Raw genomic sequence first — 24,191 nt, forward strand, 5'->3', positions numbered from 1 at the left:
GCAGTTCTTTTAGTTACAAAGTAAAGGAATTTTTCCAATTTTTTTTTCTCAAAAACTGCGACTTTGACTGATTTTGATGTTATTACAAATTTTGTTGCAAATATTATTCCTAATATGTATTTTTTTTGAATTGTATGATATTTTTTATTATTTGTATATTTTTTTGTGCTTTTGTTTGTTTTGTAAATGCTTTGTCGATGAATCTATTTTGGCTTTTTGTACAATAAAGCGTTATTTATTTATTTATTATTATTTATTAAAAAGTTGCTCACTAAAATGTATTGTAATATATTTAAGAAATTATATATTTTAATATTAAAAACAATATCATTTAAGATACTTATACAGGTAAATTATTACGAAATAAATCTTCTACAAATAAATAAATGTATCTTAATCGTTTTCAAGTCCAGAATCATTTCAAGACAACAAATTTCTATCAAAATGGGACAGCTTTTTGTAACGGTACATTTCTGAATAGTTCTTCTTTTTCAAGTGCGTTCAGCTTGTCTTTCTTCCCACATGCCGGGCATTAGCATGATTATTTAAAGACCTGAATCTATTCAAGATATGTATATAGAATATCCTTATAAGTATAAAGTGATATTGGGTATTTTATAAAGAAAAAACGAACAGATCCAGTTTCATTTTTATGAGAATATTATACAAATATATATGGGTACATAAATATTAGATTTCAGTGTGTGATAATATGATTCTATTTATACTGTGTAAGATTATATATTATGTACAAAGGTGTATTTACACCTGTCAGTTATGTCTAAGTTTCAAAAAGTTTTGTCAAAAGCCAGTATTTGAGACGGTTTTAAAGAGGTTGTAACCTACCAACAATTCGTGTGGTCTGTTTATGTTTACATGTTTTGTTCGATATTTAAGTGATTTACAGTAATTTTGTTAAATAATACGAATATTCTCGTCGATTATTGGTTTGAAATGAATATCACAATGAACCCCAACCGAAGAATTAAACTTCTTCAGCTAATGGTAAACTGCTGATAGACACATTCCATCCAGTTCGAACGGACCCAGTCCAGGAAAGTTTTCTCGTTATAATTCGGTTTTAATATATTCTTTTGATGATAATAATGTTATTTAATAATGAATTTATACCCCCCAACTCAAGAATCATACTTCTTCAGCTAATGGTAAACTGCTGATGGACACATGCCATCCAGTTCAAAACGACCCAGTCCAGGAAAGTTTTCTCGTTATAATTCGGTTTTAATATATTCTTTTGGTGATAATAATGTTATTTAATAATGAATTTATACCCCCCAACTGAAGAATCGTACTTCTTCAGCTAATGGTAAACTGCTGATGGACACATATCATCCAGTTCGAAAGGATCCACTCCAGAAAAGTTTTCTCGTTATAATTTGGTTTTAATATATTCTTTTTATGGTAATAATGTTATTTAATAATGAATTTATAAATACACGATGCAAATTTATTGATGCGCAATGAAAATGCGAGTTGCTTGACTCTAATAATTCTAATTCTGAGCTAGCAAATGAGTTAGATGCTTTACCTAGACCGTTATTCAGAAGCTACAAACCTATCGATGAAAATATACATGTAAAATTACTTCCTAGCACACAACCAGAGGATATTGGTATACAAGTACAGTATAAAGTTTGTTATAATGATTTTTTTTGGTGTTTGCTCTATCGTGCGATCCTTACCACTTTTCGTCTCGCTAGCTCGCGTGTCACGGCCTTGAATTTTTACTCCCAGCGCGCGTATATAAGTTTTACTTCAAAAATAACACTTACGATTCAAATTATTACCTACTTAATTAAATTTTAACAGCCCTCAGATCGTTTAATTCCAAATCACTATAACCGTTTTATTGTTTGTTACAGATTCGACACTTCCACCAACCGTATAAAGTGTCAAAACACAGAGCTAAACACGGTAGTCGGCTATGAATGGTAAGTAAACTTTTAAAATAATTATTACGATGTCGTAAAACGGATTTTACGACATGCCTGGGATAACGTAGCGCGGATTTCGTGTACAGGGTGGCAACGTTTTGTATTTGTGTGGTTAAGGTGGATATAATTGCTTCTTTTAATGGCGAAAAGAAATATTTAATAACATAATTAAGAGTATAAAGTAATTATTTGACAAAAAAATTGAAATTGAGCAATCATTTTCAGCTTATTCAACCATTTCTAATTATGGTGTAGCCTCTCTCACATATTTAGATATTTTCTTTTTCTTTTGTTGGCTATGCGGGCCCAAGTTATCCCTGCTAATTTCCTAATATCATGGTCCCAGTCTTCTTCTAGGTCTCTTAATTCCTTCTGAGTACCATGCTGTAATTTATGTAGTAAATCTGTTGTCTGTCTTTTTTGTCAGGTGTCCTGACCATTGCCATTTGAGGGATTTGATTCTGTGGATGACATCTACTACCAGGATCTTTTGTCGTATCCACTCTATTCTTTTACGGTCTTTCTTGGTAATTCCCAGCATATTTCGTTACATTGAGCATTGTGCGATCTACAGTTTCTTTATAATATCCGTTTTAAATGTCCAGGTTTTGCATGCATAGGTCATGATTGGGAGTTCACATTGGTCGAGTGTTTTCTTCTTATCCGAAGAAGTTTCTTCCATAAGTACTCCATACTAATTTAATTCTTCTGTTGATTAGGGCAATTGGCAGGACTATTGGCAATTACGACAATGTGTCGCTAAAACATATATCCGTATATTCTCTTACTTTTTTTATAAATATACAAAAGTGTATGTTTTTTGAATCTACATAAAATTTTCTACAAATGCCGATGTTTTCATAATTTGTGTGACTATGGTTACTATTATTTTCAGCCTTAAAAATGTGGTAATTTGAATATTGGTAATTTTTCCGGCTTTTACCATACATTATATTCATGAAAATTCGCAAAAACTTTATTTCCTAATTAAAAGGCGTAGAATAAGGAAATATAGATCATTGTGGTCTTAACAGTATATTACGTTATACTGTTCGGGTCGCTCTCAGGGGTCGGCTAAAGCGGGTGTGTAGCCTAAGGAAATATATATTATTGTTACGTTTTTCGTCGGTTGCGTGTGGATAGAAAGTCACAATTTATTTAAACACAATTTATTTAACAGTAATTCATAAAAACAATAACGATTAAAGGACTTAAAGAACCATTTGTAACTTATTTACAATTTATAATAGATACAATAACTATTTATCTAACAGGAATTTATTTTGAATTTAGCGCGCGACAACTGTACACGTCGAACGTCTGTTTGTTCTCTGTCTTCCTCATTTTTTTTTTGGTGAGGTGATGGTTTAAAAATCTTTTATAGACGAATAGTGATCATTTCCATGGCCATCTCGAGAGAGACAGTCCTAAATGGACCCCTAGACAGTGTGGGATTCGAAATACCCACTAAAAACAATCCACCTCCGAGGAATCAGCGGCCGAAGAATGGCAGCTCTTATTCCTGCTTGTGTGTTGGGGAAGGGCGTAGCCCTGGGTGCCTGAAGGCTAGTATTGGGATGCGAGATTTAGGAGCGACTGGACACTAAGTCCAGAAGAGTTCTGTGATTGTCCGGAAGACAGTTTTGGTAGGGGGATTTGGTACTGAAGAATGGAGATTAGATCGTAGGAGGTAACATACTTGTAAGTATGTTTGAAACCATGGTTTTGACATGACTGGCTACTTGTTCAAGTAGTTGTTTATGGAGTTCTTGGTTTATTGAAGAGATGGGTAGGAATGACTCAGGGGTATTTCCTTGTGGCGAGTTGTTGAGATTGCTTTTGAGCACTGAGGCATAAAGTGTAGGATTTGGAGGGATAGGAGTCGGAACCCTTGAGGGTTTCGGCTGACTAAGGATGTTAGTATTGGGATTGGGATTACGATTTCTCGGATTTTTTGGGCATGAATTATGGCTGGCTGGATGCGGAGCTCCGCAATTTGAACAAATTACAGGTGCATCAGCCTCTTTATCACAGGATTTGTTGTGATGGGATTTGGCGCATCTCACGCAACGCGGGGCCGCAAAGCAGTTCGAGGCAACATGACCGAATTGCTGGCAATTGTGGCACTGACGTACCCCATTACCACGCCTCGACGTCACCACTCGAACCCTCAGCGAGCCCACATGCGTGATGTCGAAGATGTGGGTTTTGTGTTTGGGTACTCTGACTTCGACGACGGCCATAGGAATACCGTCTCGTGAGAGACGATGCATTTCTCTGACTTCGAAGCCTTGGGAAGTAAGGTCTTCAATTATTGCCGAGTTGTCGACAACAACTTCTACACCTTTGATTAGGACATTTAGATCGCTGTCTTCAGGGGAGAAATAAGTATGGAAGGGAATTTGCTTGTTTTTGAGATAGTCGACGATAGCCCTATGGTCATCAGAGGAAGAGGGAGTGATTCTTATGCCGAGAGGCACAGTTTTTGCTTCTGAAAAGCTGATTTTCTGCTCTTTGAAAGCTCTTGTGATGCTCATCCAGAGACGAGTATCACGAAGTACGACTTGGGGAGGCTTTTTGGGCCCTTTGGTTTTAGGTTGAGGTTCCTCCTGCGTTTGAGTAACAGCAGGGGGAATTTTAAGTTGAGGCTCCTGCAGTGTTAGAAGAACAGCAGGGGGGGGGTTTGGGTTGGGACGCCTGTTGCGTTTGAGGGGCAACAGCGGGAGGGTTTACAGTTTTTGGGACCTGACGTTCCGGACAATCAGGCTCACTTTCATCGGGGTTTGCACCAGATGAAATTGAGCGGGGTGAGGATAGTGTTCGGATTGGGGAAGCCTCCCTTGAGGCTGGCTTTTTGTCTGGGATGGGTGGTAATGCAAGAGACTCGTCAGAACTATCCCGATAAGGTCAAGACCATACCGGTGAAGAATGTTTTCCGCTATCCTTGTTTTTGTATTAAAGAAATGGTAAGAATAAATTAGGTCTTGAATATCGTCACGGGAGTAATCCCTTGACTCGTCAAGACTGATGAATGGGTCAGGGTGGGATGCTATTTGGATGCCGACAGGATGAGGGGACTTATAATATGATATGATAGAGTGTAGAGATATTGGGGGAGAGTCTGCGGGAAGGGTTTTAGCCTTCTTTTTCTTGGAAGCCATGATAGGCGATATGGAAAAGAGAAACGACCTTTGGAGAGGGCCGTAAGGAGCGGAGCTTACACTGAAGAATCGAGCAAGCTATTTATGATAGGAAGCACTTACCGAGCGCGATACACTATGAGAGCTGCGATGTTCACTGAACGAAGCGCGGTACGCGAATGTCTGTCTTCCTCAGGCCTCAGGTGTCTGCTTATATATGAGAGCAACAGACAATCCAGATTTGTCTCGACAATTCTTATTCGTTCTAGAACGTCGGCGTCGCTGGGCGTATGTCATAGGCGAGTGGCCAGGTCTAAGGCCGAGTTCACACGGGTCCGCAACACTATATTTCAGAAATATCTGCCCAAGGTTAAGGCCGATCCTGTCATGTTAAGTCACACTTAAAATTCCAAACACACGTGCTTGGATTAAGGCTTGATGAAGATTTAGCAGACCTTCAGCATTTTTCATAAAATTACGAGCAGTTTGTTACAAAACCAAATAAATTATATATCACTGTAATCACAAAATTTTAATCTATTTCTGTATGGTAACGGAATTTTAAATTATGACTTTATTTATATCCGAGTCCATCATCTGGTGACCTAGTCTGTCGTTGGGTCCTCCTTCACGCGGGTCGTAAAATTGCCGATGCCCTGGCTCGGTGCAACGGCCTGCGTTCAAAAATGACACGCCGTAACGGCCGTAAAAACGCAATAAACGTTGAGGCCGACAAAACGCGGCGCGCTTTTGCGGCAGGTCGGGACTCGTAAAACACTTTCCGGCGTCCGTCGCCGTTTTTCCAAGCATGCACGACGTGAAAAATCGCAATCGCAATTTCCTCTTTTACGACCTAGTAGGCCTCTATACAGGGTTGTTCACCACATACGACACGGAGTATTGTAGCTAAAGGATGAGATTTTTACAAATTGTAAGTTTTGGGTTCGATGAAGGACTATTAGAGGTACAATTTAAAAATAATTTTACAAGATACAGAGTGTCCCAAATAAGTAAAAAATATCAAAGTTGTATTTTTTTAAATGCAACACCCTGTATATTATTACATTTTTAGTTTCTAGGATTAAAATAAAGGTAAATTTGATTAAGGTTTATTATACTTAGACCTTACCGTTTTTGAAATATTTTCAATTTTGTGAAATTGCAGTAAAAATTTTAAGGCTTTATTTCTCCAAGGGTATCAAAGTTTTTAATACTAAATATTTACTGAAGTTTATTTATTGATCAGTTATTGTGTTGCAATAATAAAAATAATACTACCTTATACAGAGTGTCTAAAAATTTATTTTAAATAATTTCTAGCTTTAAATGCCAATAACTTCTTTAATTTAAATGGAACGCCCTGTATATTTTAGAAGAATCAGATGCACTATTTAATTGTCTATCAAATTGTACCATTGTATACCATTTTTACCTATCCCTTCAAGTTTTCGTAGAAAATGCATTTTCTTATAATTTAGACCTCATTTACCCATGGAATATTGACATTTTATTATTGACACCCATGGAATATTGACATCATATATTAACATTCTAGTAATATTATCGTTTTGCTAAAAACGATAATGTTGTATGCAAAAAGAAAACTATTTAAATCTTTATAAAAGAGTATACCATTAATTAAATATAACACCATTATTTCCGCCCATATACTAATTAATTACATACTTAATTGTATTCGTTAATAAATTATTCTAAATAAATGTGAATTTGAGTCAGAAATCAATATAATAATAAGTTATCAAAATTAAAGTCTCTGTTGTTATAAATAAGCATTTATTAAAAAATGAAATATCATTTTTAAGGTGTTACTTTTTATCACACTGTCTAATACCCATACAAAATTCAGTTTTTTAGTATTTGGAGCAATTATTATTAATCAACGCAGTCAGTAGTTTGAATACTGGAATCATATTAATTGGTCCTCTTTAACAAATATTTAAACAGTTTTTTTTATTTTTTTAATGAAATAAACGAATTTTATCCACAATATTAGTATCTGTACTCTTTAAAAATTTAAAAATAATCTAAAATGTCAATATTCCATGGGTATATTGATAAATAAGTTCTAAATTACAAGAAAATGCATTTTCTACGGAAACTTAAAGAGATAGGTAAAAAATGGTATAATATAATTTGATAGACAATTAAATTGTGCATCTGATTCTCGTAAAATATACAGGGTGTTCCATTTAAATTAAACAAGTTATTGCCGTTTGAATCTAATAATTATTTAAAATAAATTTTTAGACAGTCTGTATAAAGCAGTATTATTTTTATTATTGCAACACAATAACTGATAAATAGATAAACTTCAGTAAATATTTAGTAATAAAAACTTTGGTACCCTTGAAGAAATGAAGCCTTAAAATTTTTACTGCAATTTCACAAAATTGAAAATATTTCAAAAACGGTAAGGTTTAAGTATAATAAACCTTAATCAAATTTACTTTTATTTTAATCGTAGAAACTAAAAATGCAATAATATACAGGGTGTTCCATTTAAAAAAATACAACTTTGATATTTTTTACTTATTTGGGACACTTTGTATCTTGTAAAATTATTTTTAAATTGTACCTCTAATAGTCCTTCATCGAACCCAAGACTTACAATTTGTAAAAATCTCATCATTTAGCTACAATACTCCGTGTCGTATGTGGTGAACAACCCTGTATATTTATTACTGTTTTTCGGTTTTCTTTCCTACGACTAACGGCTATTTGTTAAAGGATTTCAAAGAATCAAATTAAATGAAAGTTTATTTCTATATAAAATACTCACCGGTATATGCCGGTTTCGCGAGCCTATAGAAATTCCTTCAGCATCCATATCTCCTACGATATCAAAACGTTGATTAAATATAAACAGATGGCCTTTAACTTTAAACCTGTACTCTTACAAGTGTTTTATTCTTATACATAGTACCTGAGTAAAAAATAAAAACAAAGAACTGGTTTATTATGAAAACCACTTATCGCGGCACTATAGACTTTTCTTAAGTAAAGTATAGAATTAAAAATACCGAAACTTATGTAGGCTTGTTATTATAAGGTATTGAAAGAAAATATCAGTACGTTCTGCCGTCCCGTCCACTTTGGCCTTTTAAGTTTTCCGATACGACGAGGTTTAGTTAATTTAAGACAAGAGGTAAAGTAAAGATTGCGCTTGTGTGGGTTTCTTATTTTATAATAGAGAAAATCTGTTATCGCTTATACGACAAGACGGGTCAAATTTACTGGTATTTGTTTCCATTTGCAAATAACTGTAAAGTAGCAAACGGTTATTTCGACAGATATTCAGAAGTTTTCTTTAACGAAAGTCCAAGAATTAATTTTAAAATTTATGTTGACTGTAGAAAAACAATATATTATATCATTTTGAATTGATATATTTGATGTATTTATTTATATGGAATCACTCCTTATTTCTAACTAAATTTCTTGCATAAAAATTGGTATACAACATGATGATAAAGAATAAACGATTGCTGCAATTTATTTTCTTTTGAATTTTGTGTTAAACAGTAAAATCACGATTGTCCGGTAATCTTCATTCGATCCAAAAAATTAAAAAATGCCTAATGTCGGATTAACAGTTGTATAGAGGGGAAGAATTATTGCTCTTACCGAAAAAGAAATGCTCCAAAGAGACGTAGCATAGATAGTAGACGTTAACCAGGGTGTTGTATATCGAAAACATATGCAAGGTACTTGGAATTAGGAACACACAAGGATAGGCCCAGACAAAGTCGTCACAATAAGACCGCATTGTGTGCCAAATTGCTAGAATAAATCGCGATGTTTCTCATCCAGAGCTGCAAAGACAACTTCTGGCAGCTACAAGTGTGAACGTTTCAGTTGGAACCATAAGAAAAAGGCTTCATGCTCGAGGGTTTTACAGTAGGAGAGAGTTACGGATCCTCGGCAAAATAAAATTGACCTGTTAAATTGATGATTTCAACATCAAAACTGGACAACTCAGAATTGGAAAAATGTTCATTTTTCGGATAAAACCAGAATTGGCCTAAGATCAGATAACCATCGAATTCGGGTTCCAAATCTGTACCAAGATATAAAGGAGGTAATGTTCTGGCGAGGTATTATACTGGGAGCAAAAACGATTGATTGTTACCACTTCATCAAACTTTGACGGGTCGGAGATATGTTGATTTGGTGCTAGAACTAATCGTTAGTCTGAGAGCTGCAATTGGGGATAATTTTAACTTCTTGTACGATAGTGTCTCTCCTCATACCAGCAGAGTGACTAGCGAATTTCTTGAAATGAAAAATGTCATAGTTTTGCACTGGTCTGCATGTTCACCAGATCTAAACCATATCGAACACTTGTGGGACTAGCTCAAAAGAAGGGTTAGAGCTCGTCGAAACAATCCAGGAAATCTTGCACAGCTTATTAATGCAGTATTAGCAGAATGGGAAAACATACCCCAAGACAACGTTGATAATTTAGTAAGAGCATGCCTTAGGTTTAGCAAGTTTAACATGCATAAGGGCTAGAAGTGGCAACAAGGCATATTAAAATTATCATTTTTTTTTGTTTTACTTTTTGGCCATTAAAAATTTAAATCTTAATTTCGTTTCAGAAACCAAAAAAATGGCGTAATGTAGCCGAATTATTTTACTTTTTAGTATCTCCTTCTAACCTAGAAATGAAACTTTCTATCTGTCAATTATACGAGGGAAAACAAAATGTTGAAAATTTGCTGAAAGTTTCAAAGACCCTGTGGAATATGTTAACAATGCAAGGATTTACAGTTATTTAGCATTAATTTTGGGCCTCATCAACATACTTATAAAATAGTGTATATTGTTTTTGTAATGCCACTGTCATTGAAAAGTAATATTATTATTGTTTATTAACGTTTATTCTAGTATAGATGGTTTTAAGTTCTGAAATATCGGCTAATGCTGCTTTAATTGATCATGGTAGAGATCAACTTTTGAACTTAAAACCATATCTGCTAGAGTAACTGCTCAACACACAATAATAATATGATTTTTTAAAGACAGTGACTAAACACTATTTTACAGGTCTGTTGACTAAGACCAAGAGCAAAGTCTTAGTCTTTAGTGAGCAGAAAATAAAAGTAAAATGCTTGTTTACTCTTAGGCAACCCGCAACTTCTAGATGACCTTAAAAAAACCTATTTAAAACCATAGGCGAACAGATAAAACGATATTTTTTTATATATAATACTTATCTTGTTATGATACTTTATAACATAATTATTAAAACTCCTTAATATAATGATGTAATTCGAATTCAAACGTTTCAGAAACTATGCGGAAAAAATAAGATTCCATATTCAAAATAACGCACCGCTGAGCTCTCTGGGCGGATAATATGAATATTTATCATGCGTTATCTGGCCAATTAATCTCTTAGATTTTGCAGGCCGCGAGGTTAAGTCTATTCATAATTACCCTGAAAATATCAAAACAAACGTCGATTAAGAATATTGATATCTAAATTAAAATATAACAGCCGGCGTTAAGGTGCGCCTACACTTAACGCTTTACCTGTCAGTTTAACATGTTTAATCAAAACGTATCAAGAAACTAACGTGTGTACGGCAATAGCAATACTGTTTCCGATGCAAGCCATCAATCATGTCAAAATTAACGCTAAAGTCTATAAACCTGACTAGGTGAAATTTAGGCAAAAATGTTTAAATTTGTTGTATAGTTTAGGATACCGAGTAGCTCTTCATTTTACTTCATGGAGCAAATGATTGTAACAGATATTTTATTTAGATTAAAGTTGCGAAAATTAGTTTAAAGCGATTTTGGTCACATTGTGCCGCGTTCAGCAACGTTGTCGTTTATTATTTGACAATTATCATAATGTCAGTATTTTGTATAATATCGTGTTGTTCTTGAATCTTTGGGCACTAAAATTGCACTTTTAAGCACAAACAGTTCTTGTAAAAACGAAATTCTCGAATTTTTATTTTGCATTTCTTGAAATAGTGTGTCAAAAATATGCATTTAAACAGTGGAAGCAAAAAGCTTGTAGCTTTCTTGATAAACTATTTTGAACGAGAACATGACAATAAAGATCCTTTACTACCCTTGACTGCAGTCAGAGAAGTAAGTTTGATTGGTAAGCAGATTATACCACTTTCAAAGTTATTTCTACTTATTTCGATTTGTAGCCAGTAGCTGATGCCTTAAATTTAAATATTGCAACTGTGAGTGATAGTGACTACTGTTAATAAATAATTATTACTAAAATATTAGTCGTTATAGTTATTAATGATACAAGTTCGATACGAACATCATAATGAAACGCGTGTAAGTGTAAGTCTCATTAAAAAGTTCGTATCGAACGTCATCATAAAAATTAAAATTCAAAATTATCAGGTGCCCATATTAATCGACGCCGTGGTAACCGTGCTTGTTGATTGTTTCAATTTTCACTTTGACCATAGATAAATGCAACAAGTTTAGATAGGAAAGCCCATAAAAATTTTAGGTCGCGAAATTATTTTGGGTCGCGACCGTTATATGTGATCTGGCGCTGCTATAGCGGTCGCTAAGAACAACGGCAAACAAAAACAGAAATAACTTTCTCTTGTCAAAGTCAGAATCTTCAAAAATCATAAAATCTTTCAAAATCTAAACCGCTCTCATTAAAGAAATTCCGAAAAGTGTTTATAACGTCCATTAAAGTAATTATTGCTATCTTGTGAGTTTAATTCAAGTTTTATTTACTCCAACTGGTGATAATTGTGAAAAAGTGGCACTAAAAACTTAAAAAGCTGTGCTGTGAACTGTGAACTGCAAAAACCTTCGTGGATCGTGGCATAACGTCGGTTTCCAATGTTTCGTAGGTATTTCATACATATCCTTATATAAAATAAAGTTTCTTGTATGCAACACACTGTATTTTATTTATAAAATTAAAAGCAAATAATAATAAATTTTAATAAACAATATTTGGCGATATAATTCCGGAAAAAGCCGAACCGCTCCGAACTTTTCAAATGTTTTGGGTCGCGACCGTTGCAAGAATAGCGCCAAATAGTGTTTACATTGTCCTTATGGGCACTTTCCATTCTAAACTTGTTTCATTTATCTATGACTTTGACAACTTAATTATTGATGTTCAATTTTGTGTTAAACGTTCAGTTTTAGCAAAACGTAAAAAATAATATTAATATGGGTGACTCTGATTCTGAAAGTGTCTCTTCGGATATTGAAGGCATTGCGCAAAACGTTGTCGATTCCCTACTTCCCGAAAAATCAAAACAAACGTACGAGCAAGCCTATGTAAAACTTGAAGACTGGTGTAAAGGGAAAGGAATCAAGAATAGTAGTAACGAAAAGGTTCTCCTGGTATATTTTGAACATCTTTCAAAACATAGGAAGGCTTCATCACTTTGGGTATATTATTCCATGCTACGTTCAGTTATATCAGTGAAGAAAAATACAGATATTGGTAAGTACGTCCATTTAATTGCATTTCTAAAAAGGAAATCGGAAGGATTTCGGTCAAGAAAATCGAGAATTTTAAGAAAAGAAGACATAACGCGTTTTTTGTTGGAAGCCCATGATTAAAACTTATTTCCTGACAAAAGTGTCATTGATAGTGGGATTTGCGGGAGCCTGCAGGCGTATCGAGTTGACAAATCTGCAGCTGCAAAATGTTAAAGATGAAGGACAATGCATTCATATCATTATTCCATTTACGAGAACAAAGATATCACGAGATTTTTTTATAACGAAAGGGAATGTTGAAGGAATAAATATGGTGGAAATGGTTCGAAGATATATAGCTATGCGGCCAAGCAACACAGAGCATACTCGATTTTTTGTGGGGTACAGAAATGGAAAATGTATTAAGCAACCCGTTGGCATTAGTACTTTAGGGAAAATGCCGTATAAAATAGAATTGTTCCTAAGTCTTCCAAATCCACAACAATACACTGGACATTGTTTCCGTAGATCGTCTGCGTCGTTGCTTGCAGATTCAGGAGGGGATTTATTAACTGTTAAAAGACATGGTGGTTGGCGCTCTAATACAGTGGCAGAGAGCTATATAGAAAATTCCAAAGAAAATAAGAAAAAAGTGTCATGTAATATGTTGGGTAACATTTCTGGCAATGATGGGTCTTCAACAAGTTCAAGCACTCAGGAAATACATTTACTTTCGAAAAATTCAACTCACCTGTCATCGTCTGGAATTAATTTAACCAATTGTACTGATATTATAATTAACGTTTACAATAAATAAATGTATTTAGGTACCTTTTTTTGCTTCTTTCTTATTTTAAAATTTGCGTGTTATTATGAATTCATAATAGCACTAGTGCTATTATGAAAGCCATAATGACATCCAAATGACAATGTTAAATGATGTGTCATAATGACATTGTCGTAGATTAAATTAAAAATAAAACATTAAAATCTTTAAAAAATTATATAATAAATATATTGTTTTCCAATTTTACATTAAGATTCATCTCATAAATTCATCATAATCTGGCAGCGCTGTCTCCATCGCTTGTCGCTCAAAGTTGATCACGTGCTTTCGGAAATTGTTTTGCGATTACTTTAATGTGTTAATCTTTTAATTAAAAGGTCCAAACTTAGACGAACGACCATCTTGAGAACAACTGTCAATTTTCTAGACGGTCTCCCGTTTTATCTGACACACACACAGAACTGACAGACAAAACGATATGTGTATACACAACTTTATGCCAGTTTTAATGTATGCAAGCCGTTATTTGTAAATCATTTTGAGTTAATGAATAAATGTTGTGTTGTGTCATGGTTAATTAAGGTTAATTTATATTCAAATAAGATATTTCGGAATATCTAACTCGGATATTGAATATTGGTAGTAAAGTGTCAGTTACCCACGAGGTGTATCGTTTTTAGAATGGCCGTTGTGGGTTTTTCCCGTGGAGATTGAATGAAGGAGACATTTTGATTCGTGGTTTTCTGATAAATGCAAGATAAATTCTTAGAAAACACTACTATTGTAGTGAATAAAAGAAAATAATTTGCTTTTTTTATTTTTTGTAGGTTAAAACATTTGTCACTGTTTTGTATTGTCTCAAACTTTGTAAAAAATAATTTAGTGATTTTTTTTAAAATTATTTTTATTTCAATTCTGTATTTCGATAACACTATAAATAGTTGACGCGAAAAAAAGACGATGAAAAGAAGATAAAATAAAGTACCTATAAAAAAAGAAGAAAAATTCATGAAATTTACACATTTTTCTTTTTAATTAAAGGTGCTTATTTAAACTTGCATGAACAAATTGACATATACGCTCTTCATTATTTATTATAAATCGGAGATAATTACACGACAAACGCCTACAAGAAGAAGAAGAAGAAGAAGCAAAAAATGCCTTGTAATAATTTTCAGAGAATATTTTACATTGTCATCGTAAAGTAGCTGATATACAGCAACGTTTTCTGCTTATGATAATAATCCTCTCGCTTACACAGAAGAAACTGTAGTAGTACCTTAATTGTTCCAGTATTTTCTTGAAAATATTCGCTGTTCTGACACCGGGATGCGATTGGATTTCGCATTAGCTCGAGCGACCGGTCGGACCGGTTGAGGTTGGCAAAAAATAACTGTCACGGTAGCCCCGTAAACACGTCGAACGAATGAAAAGCGGCGCCGGGAGGTACGCCTTTAGCGCGTAAAATGTCGGTGCAAGAACTAATTAGAAATTATTCGATAGTTCCATGGTTAAGTACTGCAATTTATTTGAGTTGGTTTGTATTTAGTTTGTTCCTGCTAGTAGGTATCTTACCATTATTACTCCTACGATTTTCCTAAAATGTCTTGCTCCAAGTTAATTATAGTCAATTATGTGATATGATTACGTAAATAAATGCTAGTGTTACTAAAGTAATATAACAACGAACTAGTGGACAAAAAAGAAATTCTAATAAATAACAGAACATAGGAAATATGGGAATATATCGGGTCGCTGATATGAATAAAATAAATAAATGAACAAAAGAGAATACTAAACATTATACAAATTACATTGTCAGTCTTAAAATAAACATTTATAAATGTTTACATTGTCAAAGAATAAAAAAAATAAAAATAAGATTCAAAAATATTTACTAGTCAGTTTCTAGTAAATATCAATGACCTCTAAATAAACTTATTTCGATGTCATTGGTAAATATATTAATAGTAAACATTAAACCAGTGTTTACAATATCAAATTCGATTATCAAAATATAAGTCATTTACGGCTTAGAAAACCTTGTCTACTAAATAAGATTTCAATGTTTTGCGAACTGAAGAAAATGATGTTATGGATTTGATTTCAAATGGCAGGTAATTGTGCATTTTTTTCGAATTGTATAATATTGAACTTTTAACTAAAGCGGCCCATATATTATCAAACAAACGTTGCGTTGCACAACTGATTCAGCGGTCCATACATTATCAAACAAGTTGCGCAACAAAGCGATGCGCAACGTTCCGTTGCACAACTGCCTCACCCATGCACTTAGTAAAATTTTGATCAAACTTTTTATTAAAAGTTCTGCTTTGTTTGAGAAACAATCATGTCCTCAATTGCCATTGCGTCAATTATTATCGTATATACCCTAGAAGAAGATGGGGAAACACCAGTACACCTCATCACTGAGTGCGCCGAGACGACCACCATTCGTGCCATGAATTTTGGTACGACTGATATTGGAGATGGAGAACTACCCTCTATAAAACCGTCCCAGATACTGGCTTTTGTCAAAGCCCTGGGACTGTATGATGAGTTATGATTCAAGAAAGGGGGACAAAATGGATCTGTAAGGTCGAAGTGATTAACCCCCCTCCCACTCATTCTAAATTCTAATTCTACCCTAGATGATGTCAATGATACCAAAAAACGAAAAAGAAAACAAAGAATTTGGATGAAAGAACTAAAATATTGCACAACGAGGCGCCACACACACATACACTACACAAGGCGCTGCGCAAACGCCTGTTGCACAAAAGAATTCAAACATTCTTGAAACTTATCAAACAATTGCGCAACGCATCAAACGTTACCATACACTGGCAACTCCTTGCGCAACAGCCTGTGTTGCGCAATTTGTTTGATAATGTATGGGCCGCTTAACTCTGAGCATGGGGTTGGTAGATAAAGATCTTGCTCCGCGTTCCTGAGTGGATAAGTGTAAGATGGCCTATCTTGAGAAGCTGATGCATGCTTACGTATTAGGCAAACGGATTCAAATATAAATAAGGAAGGAAGAGTTAATAGTTTTAATTTTTTAAAAAAGTCCTCGGCAATGTGAATATCGAACAGATCTCTTCTGGAGTTTGAAAATGCGGTCAAATTGAGTCGCACAACACGTACCCCATAAACAGTTCTAGCCACTGACAAATTCCTTAGAAACAGATCTTAATGCGAAACAGGTAGAGCTTAATTTTTTCGACAAAGCATCTAAAAAATAAAAAAAGTTCCTCTGAAACTATCACCAACGATTATGTGACTTATGGAATAGCCTTCAATAATAAGCAGAAAACACACACCCCTTCCAAGTGCCAATTGAATGAAGATGTCTTTATTGTTATGGCGCGTTTAAAAGGCCAAACGGTAAGCACGAGCCACTCCAATAAAGATAGAAACTGGAGATTTTACGACGGCCATAAACCGATTTATAAAAATTTTAATGTAATGATCGACACGATGTAAAGATAAAAGTTTAAGTCCCCGACTTGTCTGCCTCCGCTGCTGCTGCGGTTTGCCGCTTGCTCACTCACTTTTATGGCTTATAAAAGCACCTTTTATGAGCTATTTACGGAAACGTAACGGTAGTAATCAATCTCCGGTTTTACTCAATGAAATATTTCGCGGAGACACCGTCTCGGCCAAACATCAATGGAAGTCGCTCGAGCCGGCGTTGCCGGAATTGGAGGATTTCCTTCAATATGAAGGATTTTACTGTCAATTTTCGTCTATTCGAGGGCTGAAGCTGAAGGATTTTTTTTCGAAAAAGAAGACAATATAAAGGGAGAGAGAGAGAGAGAGGTATTGATTTATAGAGCGCGTCAACAGGGTGGGTATTTTAGCGCTCAATAATAGCCTTGTTTATATATTCTTAAAGTTGTTCAACCGACTAGACAAAATGTGCTGCCAACTGGAGGACAAATCGTGAATCTTTCGGGGCGGAGTCAAAAATATCGATTATTTTCGTTATTTTCCTCAGATTAATGTAATAATATAGCCCCGGGTTTCTGCGAACTTTAATAATGATCAGTTGATTAAGAAATTTAAACGAAACTTTTATTTTATTGTAAATTGTGTATTATTTTTGCCTGTTATTTTAAGAATTCTAAACCGTATTAACAAAGAAATTATTATTTTGATATGTTGGTACATTATTTATAATTTATGATAATGCTAGTTGCTGTTAATTAATATTTAAAAAAAAGTTACATACCTATTTTAATTTGATTTAATGCAGGTTTATAAAAGAATCATTTCATTCTTAGATTATTTTATTCAAGTTGAGCGCTTTACGAATTTTACGATATTTTTTTTGAAAACATAAAACTTTTTACATTTTTGATGCCAACTAATTGGTATGGTATTATTGGTATGGGAATTAGCCAAGAAAGGAAAGAATTGGCTATAACTTGTAATTTTCCGAAAAAAAAACATATTATCCTATATCGCTGAAAAGCTTAAAGAATGGCGCTTTTTATGAAGTCATGGCCAACTAGGATTTCCATTTAAAAAAAAAACATAATGTTTGTGTCATATGTCAAAAATGACAGGCTTTAGAAAAAAAAACAGAAAACACAAACTCATTAGGTATGTGATTATCTACAACTTTTATCTGAAAACTTTTTATCTAAAATACCATATGATCGAATAAAAACTGCGTCAGCGATGGCTATGAAATGACGATCGATGATATTTTCCATATAATTTTACATATAAAATGACAACGATCTTCATTTCATAGCCATCGTTGACGCCGCTTTTATTCAATCATACGGTAGATTATAATGGAATTAGAGACAAGTTTTAAAATAGCCAAAATTTGTGTTTTTCGAAATATCTAGTAAACCTTGAACTTCTCCGAAAAATCCGAAAAACTGACTCTGTATCTCCAGTAGTTTCCGAGATACCCATAGAGAACATGGTAGGAAACTCACCCTGTATTCTGATACAGATGAAGAAGTGGTATATGTGATCTAAGTTTATTAGTTCCCTTGATGATTTTTGTGGAAATTTTTGAAATCGACAACGGATGGAGTTCCTTCAATATTCTGTAAGAGTGTTGCCTCCTTAGCCAGTTTGTCTGCTCGGTCGTTATCAGCAATGTCAGAGTGTCCAGGAATCCACATAAAGTTAACATTGTAGTTTCTTTCAGTAAGATTATACTATACTAGATCTCGAATGCTGCAGGTTAGGGAGTTTTTGGGGTTTAAAGAACCAATACTGTTGAGGGAACTAAGTGAATCAGATAGTATGAATGCCTCAATCGGTGGCATGCTCCGAATTTGGATAAGAGCCTGATAAATAGCTGTGAGTTCGGCTGTTAAAATGCCAGAGAAATTAGGTCATCTGATTCTTTTTATTAGCAACCGGGCTGTAAAAAACACAGCCAACACCTTGGTCAGATTTCGAGCTATCTGTGTAAAAACAAATATAGTCACGATATTTTTCGTCTAAAATTTGTATTAGACTAGTTTTGTAAAGATATCTGGATGTTTCAGATTTTTTTAATTTACAAAGTTCCATATTGACTGAAAAGGTGAATACAGGGATATTAGGAATGTTTTGTTGGGAGGAAAATAGGTGGTATCTTATATTAATGGGGCGTTGGTATTTTGGATGAACGGTATACGTTTCACTGTCTTGTAAGTCTTCTCTGTTGAGGTTGGCGATTAATATGGCATCTCTGTCCAGAGCTTGGTGAATAAGGGTCTTTCCGTCGGTGTGGCCCCAATCTCTTATGTTATGTAGCCATGATTTCTTGGCTCAACCCTTTGATTAAGGCTTGATTAAGGTTTACAGAGCTTCAGCATTTGCCATAAAATAGCGACCAATTTGTTACAAAACCATATAAATTATATATCACTGTAATCACAAAACTTCAATCTATTTCCGTATTGTTAGAGAATTTTAAATTACGTCTTTATTTGTAAGAAAATTTAGTCCAAACATAAGGAATATTTTGTTGATGTTTGACCATAAAAATCTTAAAAATAAAAAAGTTGTCTAAAAATGTGATACAATACGGATATAGTATAATCATTTATCTTTAATTTCCTTCTTCGTTTGCGTAAAAAATACCTAGCCAGTTTTACGTAAAACCTTAAATGCCGAACGCTTATTTTGCTACTTTTTCAGACAATGGACTATAAATATACAATTTTGTGTTGTCTATATTTTTCAAGTATATTTTTATACCCCAAAAACCACTTACTTTTAGCACATCTCAATAAAAATACATGTTAAATATCCAATCTACCGAATTTTGACCAAGTTATCTATATACGGAAAATAAAATTTTGGTAGTGGCAACACTGCTAGTAGTAGTAGTAAGTAGTAGTGGCAATCGTGCAGTAATAAACCTGTTAACGTAAAACTGTTTTTATGTGCGTAATTTTAAACGTTTTATTATTACCCGAAAGACATAAAATAGTTGTTGGTGCGACTATAAAGTTTAATAACGAGTTAATCTTTAGCAAACGCCGAGAAGCTGTTTTGGTAATTAATATTTTATTAAAATGTAATAGAAGCTAGCATTTTATTACCTAGTACTAATATTTGAGTCCCAAATAGTACAGTTTGAATGAAATGAATGAGAATTTTTTTCATCTACAATGCAAATTTACTTACTAGGTCTGTTGACTAGGACCAAAAGCAAAGGCATGGTTTTAATGTAAAAATTTCGAAAAAATGTTAGTTCCTTCTTCAAAAGCGAATATCTCCAACAAAAATAAAGATATCAAGATGAACCAAAAAATAAATTATTGATAAAGGATGTATCTAGATGATAAAATTATATTTAAATTCCTTGCTGTCTTAACATACTCCACAGGGTGTTTTAAACTTTCACCTAAATATTAACTTTTTGTTTTTCCTCGTATAATTGACAGATGGAAACTTTCATTTTTAATTTAGAAGAGATACAAAAAAGCCAAAAAATTTAGCTACAAACTGGTTAAAAAATCATCAAAATCGGCCCACTAGAACAAGATATATTCAACTTTAAAATACTTCAAAATTTTAACGTGCCTGTTTTTCGTGTCGGTGAGTGTATTCTAGCTTTTTAACAAAATTAATACCGTTAGGTACAAAATGTTTGATATTAAAAGAAAAAAACATCAGGTTTAGTCGTCACTGACTAAGTTAAGAAAAAACTCAAAATTCAAGTGAGGATACAGTAAATAATCTCAACGTATTCTAATAAAACTACTTTTTAAATTTGTCAAGTTTTTGGGAATTTTATTCCCATCATCAGGACAGTTTGAATAAGTCAATTAACAAAACAACATCCTCTGTACAATAAGGTCGTACACTGATAAAAAAGATAGACTTGAACTAAAGTCGTCATCGTTCTTGAAAAAAAAAATTAGTGACAAGAGAATTTATTTTAGCGTAAAAGAAAATATTTTGCCTGAAGAAAAACCCTCTTAACTCAAGAAAACTGGTTCTCTAGAAAAATTCGAAAATTTCTCTTGAATCTATTTTCATTCAACCAAAGTTGCAAGTTACTTTGTTTTAAGATAATAAGAAAAATACGCTAGGAAGTACTTCATTCAAGAAACATGGCCATTTTTCCAATAGCTAAATACTCTTTTGATGAAAAATAATAACGACACGCAAAGACGATGACGAAGGACGGTATATACAATCAGTCGGCAGTCCGATCGGTCGTACATCATAGTACATACGGGTTTTGTTGCTTCGAATTTTCCACTTGGAATTTTGCATAATTTGCTTTTTAAACGCATATCGTATAACAAATTAGTGATCGTTATTAACATGCATTTGTCATTTTTTATGGACAAATTTTAGGATATATGGATTCTTTAAAGGAGTTTCTGAAAAAATGGAAATTAGAGCATTTATTTGCTATATTTGAATGTAAGAGACATTTACCTAATGCACCTGTTTAGATAATGCATGTGTGACTATAGATAGAATAAGAATATAGGTATCGATTTTTTTATGCAAATAATTACAAAAATTTTAGAATTTCAAATCGTCGTATTAAAAAGTTCAAAATGTCACCAAAGCTTATAATTTTAATAATTTATTTGCTTTACTTTGATTAACCGTGATGTAACATTTCTTTGTAATTTGTAGAGTGTTGAACCACCCCAAAAAATACCAAGGAGTGAAGAAGCAGAAATAACTACTATCAAGGAAAATAATATCACTTTACATACTACAGACCAGGAAAACCTAAATTTATCAGAAAATAATATACCTCGTAATATGCCTATAACTATAACGGAATACACCCTAAGTTATTCTATTCTGCTGGTTTAATAAAATCAACTTCACCAGCTTTCATATTCATGAAACCGTCCTAAACCGGGCAAGTTTCAAACCGGTCCTTCCGAGCTCGCCATCCACTCTGATCCCCTCTCTTTCCATTCTCTGGGGGTGTAATTTAACCCGGTCCGTCCCCCCGAACCTCCCTGCAACCCCCATTGGCCCGCGGCTTTGAACTGGGGCCGAGCTTTTTCCTCATTTATCAACGCCGACTGTCAAAAAGCGACAATGGCCGACGCGGTTTCGACCAATGGCGACGCGGGCGTTTTGCATGGCCGCTGGTGGTGGCAGCACAGTCGATCAGGGAACTACGCGGTTTCCATTGATTATTCATAGGTGGCGCTAGGAGCAGTGAATTTCGGTCTAGGGGTGGTGTGGTGTTTTGCTGGTGGTATGGGGTGGTTTTTGGTCTTTTTTCTTCGCTTGCTCTCTGTGTTCTTTTTGTTGGAGGCTTTCTTTTTTGGGGTGGTCGTGAGGAGGAAGACGCGGTGGTGTTATGTAAGGGGATGGTTTCTTTTGGAGCGGTTTGGGGTATTGATTTTTGGTTGGTTTTAAGTCTGAATGAGTTGAAAGCGTTATCTTTATATGGAGGAAAATTTGGAGATGTTTTGATATAAAAAAGACATAGAAGGATTTATTTTTTTATTAATTTTATTAATTCTTTTAGGGATTTTACAGTAAAGCAATCTATATAATGTCTATATAACTTTCATTCAATTCTCAAGGGAAGTTGTTTTCTAACATGTGTTTATTTAATATGTTATACAGGGTGAGTGTTGATTAAGTGCAAATATTTTTGGGAGTGGTGTATTTCTAGCCTAGAAACGTCCATGAAGCGAAAAAATTATTTGTGTGTAAATTTTAGTTAAAAAAATATTAACTCGAGTATTTTGGACTTATTTGAAAAACGGCATAAAGAAATTATATTTCATTTTTCGAGACTTGCCAGCCTTTAGAATATTTGCACTTATTTAAGACTCGCCCTGTATATTTACAATAATTAGAAATTGTTGTTGTTATTTGGGGATATTAGGGATAAGTAAAAAACATTTTAAAAACTAGATTTTTTGTTTTTATATGTATACTTAATATTGTTCATTTTTAATTTTGAGTCAATTATGAAATGAAGGTTATAACAATATTGTTTAGGCACAACCATTTTAGCTACCCAAATTGATTTTATTATTTATATTATTCATTTTACAAGGTTTAGTTTTATATTCTCAATGTCATCAATAAATATTATGAAAAATTTTCAAAATATTTATATAAAATATACTTTATTAGTTGATACCTAATTGATAAAACTAAAATAGCAGCTTAAATAATAATAAATAACATATTTGAAAAACATGCTAACAATCAAAATGTATAACTATATTTATATGTTATTGAATATTTTTGATTTGTTACTTTAATTATTATACTAACAAAGAAATGGTAATCACAGCCTGTTGAGTTATGACGAAAATCAAAAGCAAGCTTTACTGAATTAATTGTACTTCAATTAGTTATTAGAATATGTTATTACAACATCAGATAATTATGAATTAATTTAATTTTAATATTAATTAGTTATGATTACTTAGTGTTAATTAATATTAAAGTTAAAGTAGTAGTAAAATGAATATACAATAATTGACAAGAAGTTTTAATAAAGCAATTGACTGTATTAATTAGTTATATTTCTATATACAGGGTGTCCCAATATTCCGGGGACATAGAACTACTACGTTAGAATTGTTTTGTAAGTTAAAAGATCACAGGGTTTTCTGCGCAAATAAAACCTTCTAGTATTAATACATGTTTTCCTTTTTGTAAAAATGTGCCACCTTGCATAGATTTTGCTAAAAATTAACATATTTTTATTCCAGAAATACTTAGTACTTGTATGTACAAAGAATATTGTGATACCCTGTATATCTTTCTAGATACAAGCAATATGAGTATATACGATATTTTTAATATAATATAGAATATCATACACTACAGAATATATTTTACAGTTCTACAACCTCGAAGTATAAACTTTGGTGTTAAAATACAAATTTATTTACGTTAACATCAAATTTGAAAATTTTCACTGATGAGTGCACCGAACTAAACTTGTCAACAGCGCTGTTCGGATCGATACTAGACGGACCATTATTTCTCCTATGCTATTTCACATCTGTATGCGCTTGCATGCATGTATGAGAGCTGGAGAGCTAGATAGCTGCTGTTGCGAAGGTTAACATAATTTGGGTTACGTCCATAATGAAATACGGTTGCCAGAACATTTCCTGATAAAATTTAACTGTTTATGTGTGCGGACGAATATTAATTGACAGATGGTCGGACTTGTCTCGTAAACAATGATTAACATTATTAATCCGCAGTAGCAATTAGGTTGCGTCAATAATAATTAATAAAATACAAAAACAACAGGCAAAAAACAATTAAATTAGAGTTAGTATCTCATAAAATGTCCAAATCACTTTTTTATTTAACAACAATATACTTTTTTCCATAGCAACTGTTAAAATTGCCTTATATTTATCA

The sequence above is a fragment of the Sitophilus oryzae genome, unplaced genomic scaffold (genome assembly GCF_002938485.1).
Source record: "Sitophilus oryzae breed Bouriz unplaced genomic scaffold, Soryzae_2.0 scaffold_2006_pilon_pilon, whole genome shotgun sequence".
In the NCBI taxonomy this organism is placed as follows: Eukaryota; Metazoa; Arthropoda; class Insecta; order Coleoptera; family Curculionidae; genus Sitophilus; species Sitophilus oryzae.